Source organism: Notamacropus eugenii, chromosome X (genome assembly GCF_028372415.1).
Source record: "Notamacropus eugenii isolate mMacEug1 chromosome X, mMacEug1.pri_v2, whole genome shotgun sequence".
NCBI classification, from domain to species: Eukaryota; Metazoa; Chordata; class Mammalia; order Diprotodontia; family Macropodidae; genus Notamacropus; species Notamacropus eugenii.
The window spans coordinates 15,129,500-15,148,455 of NC_092879.1; the positions used below are offsets into that span (position 1 = coordinate 15,129,500).

At 40.4% G+C, this 18,956-nt stretch overlaps 1 pseudogene; it reads right to left on the minus strand.

The window, feature by feature from the left end:
- Positions 1 to 12,294: 12,294 nt before the first annotated feature.
- On the minus strand, positions 12,295 to 12,642 carry LOC140515286 (cyclin-dependent kinase 2-associated protein 1 pseudogene; annotated as a pseudogene).
- Positions 12,643 to 18,956: the final 6,314 nt, after the last annotated feature.

The window sequence follows — 18,956 nt, forward strand, 5'->3', positions numbered from 1 at the left end:
TAAGCTATCCCTCTTTTCAGATGATATGATGATACAATCAGAGAATCCCAGAGATTCAAGTGAAAAACTACTTGAAATAATAAACAACTTTGACAAAGTTGCAGGTTACAAAATAAACCCTCACAAGTCTTCTGCATTCCTACATATTAGCAACAAAGTCCAACAGCAAAAGATAGAAAGAGAAATCCCATTTAAAGCTAGGGTAGACACTACAAAATAGCTGAGAGTTTACTTGCCAAAACAAGCCCAGGGATTGTATGAACACAATTAAAAGACGCTTTTTGCACAAATAAAGTCAGATTTAAGTAGGTGGAAAAACATCAGTTGCTCATGGGTAGGCTGAGCTGATATAATAAAAATGACAATTCTACCTAAATTAATTTACTTATTTAGTGACATACCAATTAAACTATCAGATAATTATTTTCTAGAGCTGGATAAAATATCAAAATTCATCTGGAAGAATAAAAGGTCCACAATATCAAAGGAGCGAATGAAAAGAAATGCTAAGGAACGTGGCCTAGCACTACCAGATCTCAAATTGTACTATAAAACAGCAATTATCAAAACCACTTGGTACTGGCTAAGAAACAGAACGGTAGACAAGTAGAATAGACTTGGCACTCAATACACAGTAGGCAAGGAATATAGCAACCACCTGTTTGATAAAGCCAAGGACCCCAGCTTCTGGGATAAGAACTCACTATTCGACAAAAATTGCTGGGAAAACTGGATAACAGTATGGCAGAAACTGAACATAGACCCATGCCTGACACCCTACGCAAGAATAAAGCCCAAATGGGTACACGATCTAGGTATAAAGACTGATACCGTGGACAAACTGGAGGAACAAGGAACAATGTATTTATCAGATTTGTGGAGAAGGGAAGAATTTTTTACTAAAGAAGAGATAGAAAGCACTATGAAATGCAAGATGGATAACGTTGATTACATTAAACTGAAAAGTTTTTGCACAACCAAACCCAATGCAGCCAAAATTCGGAGGGATGCAATAAATTGGGAAAGAATTTTTACAGCTAAACTTGGGGATAAAGACCTCATTTCTGGAATATATAGAGAACTCAGTCAAATGTACAACAATACAAGTCATTCCCCAATTAATAAATGGTGAAAGGATACGAATAGGCAGTTTTCAGAGGAAGAAATTAAAGATATCTATGATCACATGAAAAATGCTCTAAATCACTTTTGATTAGACATGCAAATCAAAACAACTCTGAGGTACCACATCACATCTATAAGACTGGCAAACATGACAGAACAGGAAAATTATAAATATTGGAGAGGATGTGGGAGAGTTGGAACACTAATTCATTTTTGGTGGAGCTGTGAGCTCATCCAGTCATTCTGGAGGGCAATTTGGAACTATGGCCAAAAGGCTACAAAAATGTGCATACCCTTTGACCCAGCAATATCGCTACTAGGACTGTATCCCCAAGAGATCATAAAAATGGGAAAGGGTCCCACATCTACAAAAATATTTACAGCAGCACTCTTTGTATTGGCCAAAAACTGGAAATCAAGGGGATGCCCATTAATTGGAGAATGGCTGAATAAATTGTGATATATGAATGTAATGGAATACTATTGTGCTATAAGAAATGATGAATAGGAAGACTTCAGAGAGGCCTGGAAGGACTTATATGTTCTTATGCTGAGTGAAAGGAGCAGAACCAGGAGAACTTTGTGCACAGCAACGACCACAGGGTGCGAGAGTTTTTTTTGGTAGACTTGGAACTTAGTAATAACGCAAGAACTTAAAAAGAATAATTCCCAACGGTTTCCCAAGGCAAAATGCCTTCCACACTCAGAGAAAGAACTATAGAATTCATTTGCAAAAGGTTGCAGATCATGTTTGTATGTGTGTGTATGTGTGTGTGTGTATTATGTTTTGCTTTGTTATATGATTTCTTCCATTTATTTTAGTTCGTCTACACAGCATGACTATAGTGAAAACATATTGAATAGGAAAATATATGTAGATCCTATATAGAATTGTATGGCATCTTGGGGAAGGAAGGGAGTGGTGGGGGATAGGTGGGGGGTAAAAAATCTAAGTTTTTTGGTAGTGCTTTTAGAATATTAAAATTAATTAATTAATTAATTACTTTAAAAAAGAATTATTGGACTACATGAAACACACAATTAGAGAAAGAGCCTAGGCATTATTTGAAGAAATCGCCCAAGAAAACTGCCCTGCTTTCTTAGATCCAGAAGATAAAATAGAAATTGGAAACATGTATCAATCACTTCCTCAAAGAGTTTCCAAAATGAAAATCCCTAGGAATAGTATGCTCAAATCAAAGAGCTCCCAGGTAAAGGAGAAAATATTACAAGCAGCCACAAAACAATTCATTTGTGATGGAGTCAGCGTCAGAATCACACAAGTGTTAGAAGCTTTCATGTAAAATGAACAGAGAACTTGGAACACATTTGGGAAGGCAAAGAGCTGGAATTATAATGAAGAATAGACTCCACAGTAAAACTGAGCAAAATCATTCAGAGGCTGAGAATGGTCTTTTGTAAAAATAGAGAAATTTTAAGCATTCTTAAACACAAGACTGTGGAGAAACAGAAAAAACATAAACAGAAAAGAAAACTCATAAGGGACTCAATAAAGATAAATTGTTTCCTTTCCCATATGTGAAGGTAACATGTAACACACAAGATCTTTATCACCTTAAGAGAAGTTAGAATCAGTCTACATATAGATCATTCCTGTGAGTTTATTGTATTGGAGTTGGCCATAGAGAATAGATGGAGTGAGAAAGAGGGAGGCACTGGGAGAAGGGGGGAAACATAGATGGAATGTGGAAAAATTTCTCACATAAAAGAGGTATGAAAGGAAGTATTTTTATAGTTCAGGGGGAAATGTGGAGGAGTTAGCGAGCAAGAATTGCTTTCAAGAGGGAATATATATATATATATAATATATATATATGTATGTATGTATGTATGTATATGTATATGTGTGTGTGTGTATACACATTTGGTTATGCATGGAAATCTGTGTTACCCAATAGGGAAATAGTAGGAGAAAGGAATAAGGAGAAAGGAACATGGCAACATGAAAAGTAGATTAAGAAAGGCAGTAGTAGAAGCAAAATAGACCTTTGAGGAGGGGTGGAATAAAAAGAGAGAAGAAAGAGAAGAAAATGGGATGGAGGGAAATACCCAGTGAGTAATAATAACTATAAATTTGAAAGGGCTGAACTCACTTGTAAAAGAGAAGTAGATAGCAAGGTGAATTAGAAACCAGAATCCAACCATATGTGGTTTACATGAAACACAGCTGACAGAGAAATATATACATAGTATTAAAAGAAGAGACGAAAATAGAATATATATTGTGTGTGTGTTCACCCTTCGTTGCCGAAAAAGACTATGCCATCAGAGAAATAATGACATGACTTCCACATGACTTTGTTTTGAGTGATGGAGGACTGTGCAGGTCACCAGCGTCACTTCTCCTCCAGAGCCATCTGAATCCAGTGACTAGATATTCATCAGGATAACTGAAGATGACCCAGGATGAGGCAGTTGGAGTTAGGTGACTTGCCCAAGGTCACAGAGCTAGTGAGTGTCAAGGTGAGATATGAACTCAGTTCCTATGATTCAGCTAAAGTAAAAAAGGCAGGGGCACAAATCATGATCTCAGCCAAAGCAAAAATAGACTTAATCAGAAGAAATAATCAGGGAAACCATGATTTTACTAAAAGGTATCACAGACAACAAAGTAATATCAAATTTTCTGCAGTATGCTTCTCTGATAAATACCTATTGCAAATATATTGATAACATTAATAAAAAGAGTCATTTTCCAATTGATCGGTAGTCAAGGGATATGAACAAGGAACTTTCAGAAGAAGAAACCAAAGCTAGCTATAGTGGCAAGAAAGAATGTTCTAAATCACTAATTTTTAGCGAAGTTCAAATGAAAACACCTCACATCTATCAGAAATGACAAACACTGGAGGGGATGAAAAAAAAAATAAGCACACTAACCAGTGGCAGGTGAAGGGGTCTGCTAGTCCCACCACTATGGAGAAGAAAATTGGGACTAAGCACAAAAAGCTATAAAACTGTGTAATACCACTGCCAGGTCTGTATCCAAAGAGAATAAAGGAAAGGGAAAAGGACCTATATGGAGAAAAATATTTAGAGTTGCTCTTTTTGTGGTGGCAAAGAATTGGAAATTGAGTTGTTCCTCAATTCAGGAATGGATGAATAAGTAGTGCGATATCATTGTGATGGAGTACTACGCCGCCATAAGAAATTACCAGGGGGTTGGTTTCAGAAAAACCTGAGAAAGCCTATATGAATTTACGCAAAATGAGGCAGCCAGAACCAAGAAATCATAGTGTATACAAGCAGCAATGTGACTTAACTGCACCTATCAATAAAGTGATAAAGACATTTCCAAAAGGATGATGATGAAAAAATGTTCTCCTACAGAGACATAACTGATGTACTCTGAATGCAAATTGAAGTATAATTTTTTACTTTTTGATTTTGCTTTTTTGATATGGCTAATGTGAAAAAGGGTTCTGCATGATTTCATTTTTATTATTGATATCATATCACTTGCCTTTCAGTGTTTGGAGGACGGGCTAGAAGGAGGGTGAGAAACTGGAGCTCCAAATTTAAAACTGAAAGAATGTTAATAATAAATAAACAATAACTTTATTCATATAAATTATATAAATACATACATATACACACACATACATACATACATACATACATACATACATACATATATATATATACATAGCTTAAGGGCTGTTTCCTGGACCCTTCTGCCATAAGAGTGATTATCAATAGTAACTGTTGCTCTTTTGCTCCCAGCTTGATTTAGATATTTTGCTTTTGCTCATTAAAGGGACCATCCCTTGACTCCTTCTTAAACAGGCGTATTCCCTGAATGGGCATTACCTCACTTTAAGGGAGTACCTGAAAAGGCCTTAGCTTAAAATTTCTACCATTACATCCTGGGCCATCTCCAGTCATCTGGATGAATATATGATCACTGGATTCACATGGCTCAGGAGGAGAAAGTGAGTCTGGTGACCTTTCAAAGCCCTCCCTCACTAAAAGCAAAGTCAAGTGTTAATCATGTCATCATTTCTCTGATGTCATGGTCTTCTTCAAAATTTAGAACTCAAAATTTAAAACTGAAATAATGCTACTAATAAATAAACAATAGTTCTGTTTTTAAGTAGTTCAGTAAATAAAGACGACAAAGATGATGAAGATGAAGAAGATGATCATGATGATCATGATCATGATGGTTGTGATAGAAGGTAAGCAATGCCTAGATGAGATCTTCTCTAGGACTTTTTACCTTTCTGGGGGTTGCCATCTGGTTATCCCCTCAGGAGAAAATATGTGGCTTCCCCTGGTTGTGTCCTTCTGGAGACACAGCCTGACTATGTATGCTAGGAGAACAGAGGGCCAAAGTCGGGAGAGGATCTGGCCTGGGCTGAGTGTAGCAGAAAGTGTTTGGACTGTGCAGTGAGTCAGAAGGTACGCTCAGAGAAGGGCTTCCCTACCTTTTCGGGCCCCATACCCCTTGGCTTTTCAGTAAATCTTCCCATGCCTCTTATTCAATGTGAGATGCAAGAAATTCTAGTGCATATTCTCATTATAACTAAAATAAAGAGACCATTTTCCTTCTCTAAGGATACACCAATACTTTTGTAACTTCGTGGATGGGATGATCACATTATTTGCTCAATATTCTATCAATGCCCTTGACAAGCTCCTTCTTCTCTCTGGGGTTAAGATAATCTTCAAGGGCCTTCTGCACTTTAAATCTATGAACTTTCAATTCTCCTTCCTTACTCTCCCCTAAGGACTCTCTGGAGATCACTGTCTCATTCATTAAGCCAGGGTTAAGCTGCCAGGCTCACTAGGACTAGCCCTGCTACCTCCTAACCTGAACCACTCTGCCTGCAGCCTTCTTTCCTGGCCTGATTGACCTCTGAGTCTTAGGTCCCAGAGGGAACCATGGTTAGATCTGATCTCATTGAGAGAAGGCCCATCCCTCCAACACCCCCACTTCCCCCTCCCCAGTGCAGTTGCTGGCCAAGGTTCACCGTTGTAGTTAGATCCACTACATGTGTATATCATTTAAATCTATTTACCTCTTCCTCCACTCCCTGAAGGGACAGACAGCTGCCATGTAATGAACAGAACAATGAGGTTATAGTCACAAGGCCTGGGTTGGGATCCTGACTCTGACTTTCTAAGGTCCTCGTAACCTGGGTCATCATGAAATTCACTGGAGTTCTCTAGGCTTCCAAATGCACCTCTGACATCCCTTTAGAGATGCCTGTTCTAGTCTTCTCTGGTAGGGAAAAAGGAGGGAGTATTGAGCGGCTTTGAGGTCTCTCTCTATTTGGGAGAAGGAAGGGATTGAAATCAATGTTCTCCCTCCATGAGGCGGCTGCCCCAACATGGAAGAGATTGATTTAGGAGGAAAGTACTGAGTTTTCCAGCACTGATTGAATGCCCATAAGTTCTGAATGCTGTACAAGGGATTGATACTCCACCTAAATTTTCATTTTTTTCATCAATTGCCTGGATATTCTTGACATTTTATTTTTCCAGGTGAATTTTATTATATTTTTCTAGCTCTGCAAAATAATTCTTAATAGTTGGGTATGACACTGAATCAGTAGTGACTTAAGTAGAAATGTCATTTGTATCATATTGGTTCAGTCTATCTATGAGCGGTTGATAAATTTTCAGTTATTTCAATCTGACTTTATTTGTGTGAAAAGTATTTTGTGTTGACATAGTTCCTGAGTTTCTCTTTGCAGGTAGACTCCCAAGTATTTTATTTTGTGTGCAGTTTTCTTTTAATGGAATTTATCTTTGTCTCTCTTGCTGCTGGATTTTGTTGGTGATATAGAGAAATACAGATACTTGATGTGGGTTTATTTTATATTTTGCAACTGTGCTAAAGTAAATAATTATTTCAACTAGGTTTTAGTATATTCTCTAGGATGCTCTATGTGTACCATCTGCAAAGACGAAAAGTTTTGTTTCTTCATTGCCTATTCTAATTACTTCAATTCCTTTTTCTTCTCTTATTATTAGAGCACATATTTCTAGCACAATATTAAATAATAGTGGCAATAATGGAGATTCTTGTTTCACTCCAAACCTTATTGGAAAGGCTTCTAGCTTATCCCCATTACAGATAACTGATGTTTTTAGATAGAACGTATTTTTCATTTTAAAGAAAGCTCTATTCATTCTTATGCTCCCCAATGCTAGCCAATGGTGGTGGGGACAATGTTGAGAAAGGGGTCCTTAGATCACAGATTCTTAGAGGTGGGATGATTCTTATGTAAAAGTGAGGAGCTTCTCTGATTATCCCATCCCTTCAAAGTAAATAATACCTTCCTTAGACAAGTTAACTATGTAATCATAAATTCATTTAGGAAATTCTGACCTCCCACAGTATACCCACAATTTGACTCTAGCTAATCTTATTCCTAGCTAGAGGTTGAAGAACTATGTTTATGATGTCTACTCTTGGGGAGAACTGGCCACGCTCCAGGAATCAGACATTTCTAAAGAGAAATCTTCTCAATGATGTTTTTTTTTCTTTTCCCATCAATTACTGATTTAATTGGGGAAATGCCCTATTGGCTAGAAGGACTACTAGAGGCGAGTAGTCCTGACTCATCGTCGAGATTCCCTGTCCACATTCCCCCCTTCCCCCCTCCCCATGGTATGGAAGAATTGTCCAAGACCTTCCCATGGGGACTCTGGAGGCTGACTGGGACACCTAGATGCGTGATCCAGATGTAGATAATTTCCTCTTTGGCCCTGATTAATTGGAATGATATTGAATGCCTGTTGAAACTTACTGATTCTGGCATAAATGTTGAGATTTACTGATTGTAACATAATTGTTGAGACTTAATGATTAAGACCTTCATTATCATCATTATCATCATCATCACCACAATTATTAGTACTTCCTAATACCATTGCTATTAATAAATGCTATATTTATATATGTGTGTACATATATATACATATGTGTGTGTATAACAAACAAGACTCTGTGTCATTTCTGAACTAATCCAAACCGAAAATAAATTAAGATGCAGCCAATAAAGCCAATAAAGTCAACAGTTATTAAATGAATCAATCAATCAGTGAGAACTAAGTGTGAACAGAGTTTGTATATTAATCTTCTGGAATTAATCAGAAGCATTACTTGAAGGGATTTGGCCATGCCTTTAGGAACTTGTAAGAAGGAGTTGAGCCATCCCATAAGACAGAGATTCCTAAGGTTTGGAAGCAGAGAGGGAGAAGCAGAATCATAGCAAGCTGAACTAAGAACTGGCAGAGCTGGGTCAACCAGCAACAGGAGAAAGAGAAGGCAGGACTGAACTGGGGCAGAGAAGGAAAATATCAGAGGAGTATACCCAAGTTGGGACCACCAGTGTGCCCACATTCTCCAGGATAAGAAAAGTTCCAAGAAAACATCTGCTCCTTCCCCCCCCCTTCCTCTCTAAATAGGAGTCTACTCATAGACACCATAATAATGTGCTCTTTAGTCACCAAAGGTTTCTAGTAACCTGGATTTTGCCTCAACCAAAAAGAGGCCAGAGGTTCAATAAAGATGGATGTAAATATGAATAGAAGCAGAGAGCCCGACCTCTGCCTAAATGTTAGCAATTTTCCTAACCCATAATGTTTCATCTAAAAAACTTAACCTAAAACTGCAGAAGTGGGCACCACATGAACTGAGAAGAGGCATTATATTACTCTTAGTTTCACTTTAAAAGCAAGCTCTTGATTGTAAGGTGGTGTTACACATAGATAAGGGATCATAGAATGTCAGGACTGGAAACATCATTAGACCATAGAATTTGAGATCTAGGAAGAATCAGAGATCAGAAAATATTAAATGTCAGAGCTGGAAGGGACCATGGAACACAAAATATCAGAGGGTTGGAGGATCACATTAGCATTGTAGAATGCCAGAGGTGAAAGGGATCTTGGAAACCAGAATGTCACAGCTGCAGGAGGAGGTCTACAGATTGATCTCACTAGAAGGGTCCTCAGCATACACACAGACAAAGCTAGGAGGGTCTTGAGATCTCTGAATATCATAGATGGAAAGGTGTTTGCCTAAGCTCACATAATTTGTACTACAGATGTTCCCAATAAGGGAATGGAACTGCGGTCAAGTCTATTGACAGAGTTGCCTAGGATCTTTGATCCTTCCAAGGTAATTAAGAGCAGACTCTTCTTCCCACCATCAGATGTCTGGCAGAACATGGAGTGTGTAGAGTGCAAATGTAGTCTCTTTAATCCTGCAGGAAGACCTTCCTCCTGGTGATTTTTAGTAATAACTCAATGCAAAAGAAAGAAAGGAATTCTTCCCTTGTGTGGTGGCTGAAATGAACCCATGTAAGCCCAGGAGAACTTTTACTCCTGCCATTGTATGAGTGACTGGTGCTAGCTGACTTGGCTCAATCTCTGCAATTTATTGATGAAGTGAGTCTATTATTCAATGTATATGAGAAAGAATACACAGGCATTCAAAGCTCTATGACAAAAGTCCCAGCCCCCAGGCCCCAGGATGCTTGCCTCTGGCTTTTTCAAAAATCAGGGAGTAGGAGGGAGAGTCTCACATCATTTCCAGTGGAAATCCAGATCAATTGACCCACTCCATCCCTGGCGGAGTAAAATCTCTCTAGAGACAAAATTTAGTTTCCAGAAAGGCAGGAGCAGCCAGGTCTAATCACTGGTTGCTATGGTAACTGGTCGGTCTTCTAGGATACCTGGAATCCTGAGTTGGGGCACTCAGGCTACCCCTTTATCAGGCTTCCATATTTCTCACTTGGCCAGGGGATAGGCAGTGCTTCTTCCCAACTTTGTTCTGGACTGCCAGCAGGAAATAGATCTAAATCACCAGGGGGTATAAAATATCAGGAGGTACCCAATAATGCACATGTATGTATGCAGACACTGTGTATATTGTCTTTATTGAGAGACAGAGAACAAAACAAAGAGATGGAGAGACAGAGACAGGCAGAGCCAGGGAAAGAGAAACAAAGACGGTGACTGCAGAACAGTATGCAGAAGACACACAAAACAAGCAGCTGTTGATTTGAGACATGCATCAAGAAAGGTGTGGGTGATGTATTCCCTTGTCTGGCACATGCTGCCCCGCCCCCCTCTTCCCTCAAGAGCCTTTCAAAGACTATCCCCACCAGTGTCTAAAACAGATAACAGACCTGCTCAGGCAGTCAGAGCACGTCCTGGAGGAAAATTACCAGGCACTGTTCCTATAATCTGCAAAAGAGTCACGGAGAGAGTTGTCATGGCAACTCCATCTACTCAAGTTCTCATTCTGCTTGCAGTTTCATGATGTATTGGCCATTGTCTTTAGATTTTTCCCCAGGAAAATTGGTGAATGCTATTGATTCCTTAAACACATATGGTAGATGTTATTGATTACTTAAGAGTCCCAAACCCATCATCCATTCAAAGGGAGCTCTGTAATGACAGCCATGAAGGAAGTAAGGAAGGAAGGAAGAAGCATTTCTTAAGGACTTATTCTATGCAAAGAACTGTGCTAAAGAATGTAGTACATATTTCCACTACCAATTCCCATTTCCACTTTCTGAACACCTCAAATCATGTTCGTGTATTAATGCTATTATCCCAAAGGGATATCTCTTTGGTGGAACTGTGATTCAAAGGGAATGAAGGGAAATATGAAGGAGAAGAACAGTGTCAGCCCATGTAGTTCTGGAACTTGGCCTGGGGAGGGGGAATGTTCCCCCTAATCTCCACCCTTCCTCAATCTTATTCCACACCACTCCTTGGCACAGCCTAACGATATGGGATCATTCAGTAGGTGCTCAGTCATTGGTCCCTGTTCTATTGCAATTTGATTTAAAATCTAATAATCAAGGAGCTGCATAACTCACATTTTGTTGATCATCAACCCTGCTCTTCAAGTTTTCTGAATGTAGAATGGTGTCACTAATTTCCTCACCTCTTTCATGGATTTAATTGTTGTTATGATTTTTCTTCTCTCTGACTCTAGCATACAAGAAAACGTTTGGCCCTGCAGTTCCTACAGTGAGGAGTAGGCTTCCATTGGATAGTGTCAGTCAATCCAGAAGTGCTTGAGTATCTCTCTTGTGCCAGATGGCTAGAGGATGCTTGAGCACCAGAAGTCTTTTAATTCAGGATTAATGTTGGGAAGAAATGAGATATTGGGAAGTCATTGAACAGTTAACAGTAGCAGGTTTACTTTGAGTCAACACAGCATAGAAATGCGACAATGATACATTAGCAATTTGTCTGGACACAGCCCATCCCCTCTCTACATAAGCACATCTGGTTATCAGAGCAGGCTGCCAGGGAAGAGTATAAGGACTTGAGTGGCTCTCATGAATACACCAACTTGGAGAGGTCCTGACTCCTCATTGGTGGGACCTTTATTTATTAATGAAAATAAGCTTTATTGCATCAAGTAACAAATACATGCACGGATTCATGTAACAGTTTTAGTCATTTACCCACATTTTTTTTTAATCATTCTATGGCCAACTCAAGACCTGAAATGTACAATCTTGGTCTGAAAAGTAACTATATGGGTTCTTAAATTTTAGTAGACTGATCAGTCCTCTGTATTTATAACTCATGCATTTCAAATTGATTTCAAAGCATGAGCAGTCATGCAATTGCTCACACACCAAAAACAAAACAAACAAACAAAATGTTATTTTTTAAAGCAGGGTCTGTCTCATGTGGACCTAACTGGGAGACACCCAACTGCCAGTCAGCACTGATTCATGAAAACATCCTTAAGAGTTATAGGAAATTCTGGAAAAGGTGCAAAAGGATGACAGTTTGAGAGGTATTAAGTGTACTTAAGGGAAGAAAAAGATTGGGGCAGGTTAGCAGGGCAGTAAAATATAGTGGGGAGCAACATAAACAAAACTTTCTACATGTGATTTCTGGACTCAATGCTTTTTTTAAAGGGACCTAGGTTGTTCCTAACTACTTATAACACAAATCTTAACTGCACAATGGCAGAAAAAAATTCTATTCTTACAGACTATGGTGGGCATAGGAGAAGGAAAAGGGGAAAGAATCCAAACTTTCAGACCATTCAAAATACGAGATTCATATGAATGTTTTGCAAGTCACCAGAGCAATACGTGTTATTCTTTCTTCTTCACAAAGAAATGGAAATCTTTGGAAGTTAAGTGAAGTGGGAGGCTAGGATCTTGCATTTCGTCCAGTCTCTGCCAGGCATTCCTGGACTAATCCTTGCACATGAACAATGCCTCCCTTTAGCCTCTCCATGGTGCTTTTGCTCCCCGTATACGTGGGTCTGATCTCTTTGCCTAGCTCTTCAGTGATAACTAGGAGTTGCACATTTGCTCTTTGGGGCATCTGGCTACTCCCTGTACCCTGGATGTAGCCTAGAGATAGGGGTCTATAGTTGTTTATCAACGGCCGGTATTGGATGGAGGCTGACAGGCAGCCGAATGGAAAGTGGACACTCCCAGCCAGGTTCAGGTACGCGCCTGGAATGTGGGCTTTCAACTTGGGCTTGTAAGACATGCCTGAGATGGCCAGTGGTGCCCTGAGCCTGCAGGTGTTGCGATGCGGTGGGGCACCTCCGCATCCTGGTTCCCCAGGAAACTTTTTTTTTCCATTGGTGGGACTTATTAAGCCTTTAGCCGATACAGAAGCAACATCACGGGAATCAAGGGCTAATCAGATTCCATTCAGGCAATGGAAGTTTTTTAAGCTGCTTCCTATATGCCAAGCGTTCTGCAGCAGTGGAAACATGAAGAACTCTGAGACAGTCCCTGCCTTCTCAAGGAGCTCACAGATGAATGGGGGAGTCAGCAATCAAGCAACAATGAACATGCAAGCCATATAGAGGAAATACTGGAAATAAGGAGAGTACTAGAAATTTGCAGGAAAGGGAAAAGTATCCTATAGATGGTGGGATTGTAGCTGAGACTTCAAGAAAGCCAGAGAAGCCAGGTGGCAGAGATGATGAGGAGGAATGTTCCAGATGTGAGGAACAGTCACTGAAAGAAAATGCCAAGATTTTGGAGATGTAATATCCTGTGTTTGGCTCTCCCTACATTAAGGCAATCCTTTTTTAACCTCCCTTATTAACTCTTGATCCCAGTCACCACAAAAAACTGTTACAAACTTTTCCATCTCTCCTCTAACACTCCCCTTCCTCTACCCTGACAGCTGAGAACCTTACCTGCGAGGTTACTAAAAACATTGAGACTATTTGCTGAGAGCTCCCTCTTCTCCCCTCCTCATCCACATACCTTCTGCTACTATCTCGTCCAGGATCTCTTTTCCAGGGTATCTTTTCCCCAAAGAAATATTTCACTTTGTCTTCTCTTTCTTACTTCACTTTTTGTTTGGTTTTATTGTTTCTTGTTATCTCATGAAAGCTTCAACTTGTTCAGCCATTCTCTAATTGATGGTCATCCCCTCAACTTTCAATGTATTAGTTCTATTTTTATTTATTTTTAGTTTTCAACATTCACTTTTATAAGATTATAGGTTCTAAATTTTCTCCTGCTCCCTCCCCACTCCCTGCCCAAGATGACAAGCAAACTGATATAGGCTATACGTGTAAAATCATATTAAACATATTTCCAAATTAGTCATGTTGTAAAGAAGAATGAGAACCAAAGTTAAATATCATGAGAAAGAAGAAAGTAAAAAGAAAGAGAAAATAGCGTGCTTCAATCTACATTTAGACTCCACAGTTCTTTCTCTGTATAGCATTTTCCATCATGAGTCTTTTGACATTGTTTTATATCCTTGCATTGCTGAGAAGAATCAAGTCTATCAAAGTTTTCAGTCACGCAATGTTACTGTCGCTGTGTACAATTTTCTCCTGGTTCTGCTCACATCACTCAACGTTGGTTCAGGTAAGTTTTTCCACCTTGCTCTGCAGTACTCTTGCTCATCATCTTTTATGGAACAATAGCTTTCCATTCCATTCATATACTTCAATGTGTTCAGTCACTCCCCAACTGATGGGCATCTCCTCAATTTCCAATTTTTGGCTACCACAGAAAGAGCTAGTATAAATATTTTTATACATGTGGGCTCTTTTCCCATTTTTATGATCTCTTCCAGATACACACTTGTAGTGGTACTGCTGGATAAAAGCATATAACCAATGTTATATCCTTTTGGGTATAGGTCCAAATTGTTCTCCATAATGATGGGACCAGCAGACACCTCTATCAACAATTAATTAGTGTATCTTATTTTTCTTCTCACCATCTGACCTCTGGCAGAATCTGGTGTTTGTAGGGTGCAAGTGTAGTCTCTCTAATTCTAGAGTGAGGCTGTCCTCCCAGTGATTTTTAGTAATAACGGAATAAAAAAGCAAATTGAATATTTCCCTTGCCAGCTTACACAAATGGACTCAGAGTTTTACCTGCTGCCTTTGTATGAGAGACTGATGCTAGTTGGTTTGGCTCAACCATTGTAAAATATTGATGAAGTGAATCATTTAATCAATATAAATGTGAAACCATAAACAGGCAAAGTAGGTCCATGTGTCAAAAAGCCCACCCCCGGGGCCCCAGCATGCTTGCCCCTGGTTTCTTCAAAGACCAGAGAGTAAGAGGGAGGTTTCACTCCTTTACCAGTGGAACTCCAGACCAAGTTACCCAAGTGTCCAGATAGTCAGGAGGGGTCAGTTCTAATCAATGGTTGCTACAGTAACTGGTCATTGCCAAGGATACCTGGATTCCTGAGTTGCTGACATTCAGGTTACATCTGTACGAGACCTAGGCCAGGGGGAGAGGAGGGCTTCTTCCGAGTTTTGTACTGGGCTGCCAGCTGGGAGTAAATTACAAAAGATTAGGAGGTACCCACAAATGCACACGCATGTGCACACAGGCTCTGATTATATTGTCTATATTGAGAGACAGAGAACAAACTATGGACACAGAGATGGAGACATAAAGACAGGCAGGACCAGAGCCAAGGAAAAAGAAATAAATATAGCGTCTGCAGATTAGTATGCAGAAGAAGACACATGAATATAAGGAGGTGGTGAAATATTGACTTGTCTGGCACATGCTGCCCCCCATCTCTCCCTCAAGAGCCTTTGAAGGACTATTGCCACCACTGCCTAAAACAGCTAACAAACCTTCTCAAGCAGTCAGAACATGTCCTAGAGAAAAATTACCAGCCATTGTTCCTATAATTTGCAAAAGAGTCACAGAGAAGGTTGTCATGGCAACTCTATCTTTTCACGTTCCCATCCCACTTGAATTTTTGTGATGTGTTTGACATTGCATTTACAGTTTTTTTCCAGAGAAAATTTGGTGGAGACTACTTATTATTTAACACTCCCAAATCCATCGTCTTCTCAAGAACTCTGTGCTGCCAGCCTTTAATGTATAAATGAAGGAATGAATGAATATTTGTTCAGGACTTAATATGTGCAAAGAATTGTACTAAATGCTGTAGCATATGCCTCCACTGTCAATCCCCTCTTCCATTTGCTGAAACCCACAAATTCATGCTCATGTATTCAATATTATTTTCCCAAAGGAGTGTCTGATTCAGTGAAACTGAAGTAGAAACAAACCCTATACTGGCTAAACTGGAAATCAGCAGGAGAATAAAGGCCCCAGAGCTCAGGAGGTCCCTAAAAGGTGGGATTCTAAGTGGGACTTGAAAGAAGTCAGGGAAACCAAGAGGCAGAGATGAGGAGGGCGAGCATTGCAGGGAAGAGGGACAGCCAGTGAAAATGGCCATATGAGAGATGGAGTGTCACGTGCAAAGACCATCAGGAGGAGGGGATCACTGGGGCACAGACTCTCTGAAGGGAGAGTGTAGGCTGTAGGAAGAATGTAGAGATGGAGGCAGGGTGTGAGAAGCTTTCAATACCAAACAGAAGATTTTATATTTGACCTTGGAGGTGATAAGGAGCCACTGAAGTACCTTGGAGGGGGGGCTATGGTGATATAGTCCAATTTCTGTGTTAGAAAGATCACTTTGGAAACCAAGTGGAGGATGCACTGCAGTAGGCAGAGACATGTGGCTGGAAGATTAAGCAGTAGCTATCGTAGTAGTCCAGGCATGAGATGAGGGAGTTGTCTGCGCTGAGTTTTCTCCAGAATAATCACCTGCAGTTTCTTCAGGTATATATAGGGTGGGCTCTTGTCCAATGGATCTGACAGAGGCCATGGATAAGTGTAATGGGTGGATCTTGTAAAAAGAGAGATTCAGACTTGATGTCAGAAACACTCACCTCAAACTAGTTAGAAGACTCTCAAAGCACATTGAACCCTGGGCTGCCTCCTGCCCCCCATCAGGTTGCTTTGCATCTTCAGCTAGTCTGGTTTGCCTGCCCTGGGTTGGCAGTTTAGTGAAGATGACTGGCCCCTTCTCTGCAGGAGTGACTTTCCCAACTGCTGGCTGTAAGAGATGGGCAGGAAGCAGACTGGCTGTTCTGGGGAAGGCTGCCCCTCCAGGGGCTCTTATGTGCTTTTATGTGTATTTTGGACATGTGGTCAGTATTTGCTGCTGGTAGTGATGAAGAAGATGGGCTTGGTCTTTCCAGTGACTTCTTCCCTCCATGATGTCTGTGGGGGCTGGGCTGGAAGCAAGTCTGTTCACTTGGTGGGGGGAGCCTGTTCTTTCCAGGGCTCTAGGGGTCAGGGCACTAGTCTATCTCCATGTGAGTCTGTGGGGAGATACTGGACAAGATGGTGGTGGTGTATGTACTTGCTTGGTACATGCTGCCTCCCATCTCTCCTTCAGTAGCCTTTGAAAGGCAATCCTACCACTATGTAAAACAGCTAACAGATCTGCTCAGGCAGTCAGAGTACGTCCTGGAGGAAAACTGCCAGACACTGTTCCTATAAACTGCAAAAGAGTCACGGAGAGAGTTGTCATGGCAACTCCATCTTCTCATGTTCCCATTCCACTTGCATTTTTGTGATTTATTTGCCATTGCTTTTAGATTTTTTTCCACAGCACAATTGGTGTAGACTGTCGATTACTTAACAGCCTCAAACCCATCATCTATTCAAGAACTCTGTACTTGAATGAATAGATGGATGAATGAATGAATGATTGAAAGAAACATTTGGTAGGCAATTAATATGTGCAAAGAACTACGTACTAAGTGCTGTAGCACATAACCCCCCTGTCAATGCCAGTTACCACCTTCTGAACCCCAAAAATTCATGTTCATTTTTCAATATTATTATCCAAAAGGGGTGTCTAATTTGGTGGAACTGTCTTTTGTAATTGAAAGGGAATTAAGGGAAATAGGAAGTAGAAGAAAGGAGGTAGCCCATCTAGTACTGGAACTTGTGAGGGGGGATTGTTCCCCCTCATCTGGGCCCTTTCTCATTGTAATTACCCTCCACTCCGTAGGACAAACTAAACATTCAGTAGATACTCAACAAATGATTTATGTTCTAAAGCAATTTGACTTAAAATCTACTACACAAGGAACTGCCTAACTCATATTTTGTTTTTTCAGCTCTCGCCTTCTTTAAATTTTTGGAGCCTGGAATGGTGTTCCCAAATCTCCCAAATATTTCTTGTACGTTATTGGTATGGTTTCTCTCTTCTCTCATTCTAACGTAATGAAAAGGTTTGCCCCTGAGTTCCTGTAGTGAGGAGGAGGCTTCCTTTGGACAGTGTCAGTCTATCCAGAAGTCTGAGTATCTCTCTTGCGCCAGGTTGCTAGAGGAGGATTGAGCACCAGAAATCTCTTAATTCAAGGTCAGTGTTGGGATGGAAAGAGGTAGTGATGAGTCCTTGGACAGTTAACAGTAGCAATTTTACTTTGAGTTAACACAGCACAGAAATACAACCTGAATACAAGGACAGCTTCTCTGGATACAAACTATCTCCACTCTATATAAACACATCTGGTTTTCAGAGTAGGCTGCCAAGGAAGAGTATGAGGACTTGAGTGGCCTTCAGGAATCCTCCAGGTTAGAGAGGTCCTGCCTGTCCATTGGTGGGAATTTTTATGCATTTAGGGTAGCAGGAAGCTACATAAGGGGAAACAAGGGCCAATCACTTTCCACTGAGTCAGTAAACATTTTTAAAGCTACTTCCTATGTGCCAGCCTCTGTGCTACACTAAGACAGTCGCTGCCCTCCTAAGGAGCTCACAGACTAATGGGGGAGTCAGCAGTCAAACAACTATGAACAAAGAAGCCACATTCCTAAAATACTGGTGCTGGCGTTGTCAGAGGAGACAAAGTGGGTCGTTGTATGAGAGTAATATTCTAAAGGTAATGTTGACAGGTCCTGGCAACAGTTTGGTTTAGGGGATGGTAAGAAGGTCAAGAGTGAAGGATGATACTTAAGTTGTGGGACTGGGTGACTGGGAGGTTGGTGCTACCTTCCATAGTAATGAGGAATTTTGAAAAGGAAGGGTTTGAGAGAAGGGACATAGAAAGTGTTCGATATTGAACACGCTGAATGTGAGATGCATACAGGACATCCAAATGTATACGTCCAATAGACAAGATGAAGATTCAAGACTGGAGGCCAGAAAAGAGGTTCAGATTGTACAAGTAGATATGAGAACCATGTGCATAGAGATGATCATTGAATTCATGGGAACTGATGAAAGCACCAAGTGAAACAGTATCAAGATAGCAGCCAAGGCATCCGAGGACAGAGCCCAGTGAGACACTTATGGTTACCAGGCCTGACCTGGATGAAGATCCCTCCAAACATATTGAGGAATGGCCATGGTGAGGTGCTGAGGGGCGGACAATATCTTTGTCCTTTCGTTGTGTTTCCAGTACAGAGCTTGGCACATATTAGGCAGTTAATAAATGTTTGTTGACTGATGAAGAGGTGATGAATAATGAAGAGAGCAATGTTATATAAACT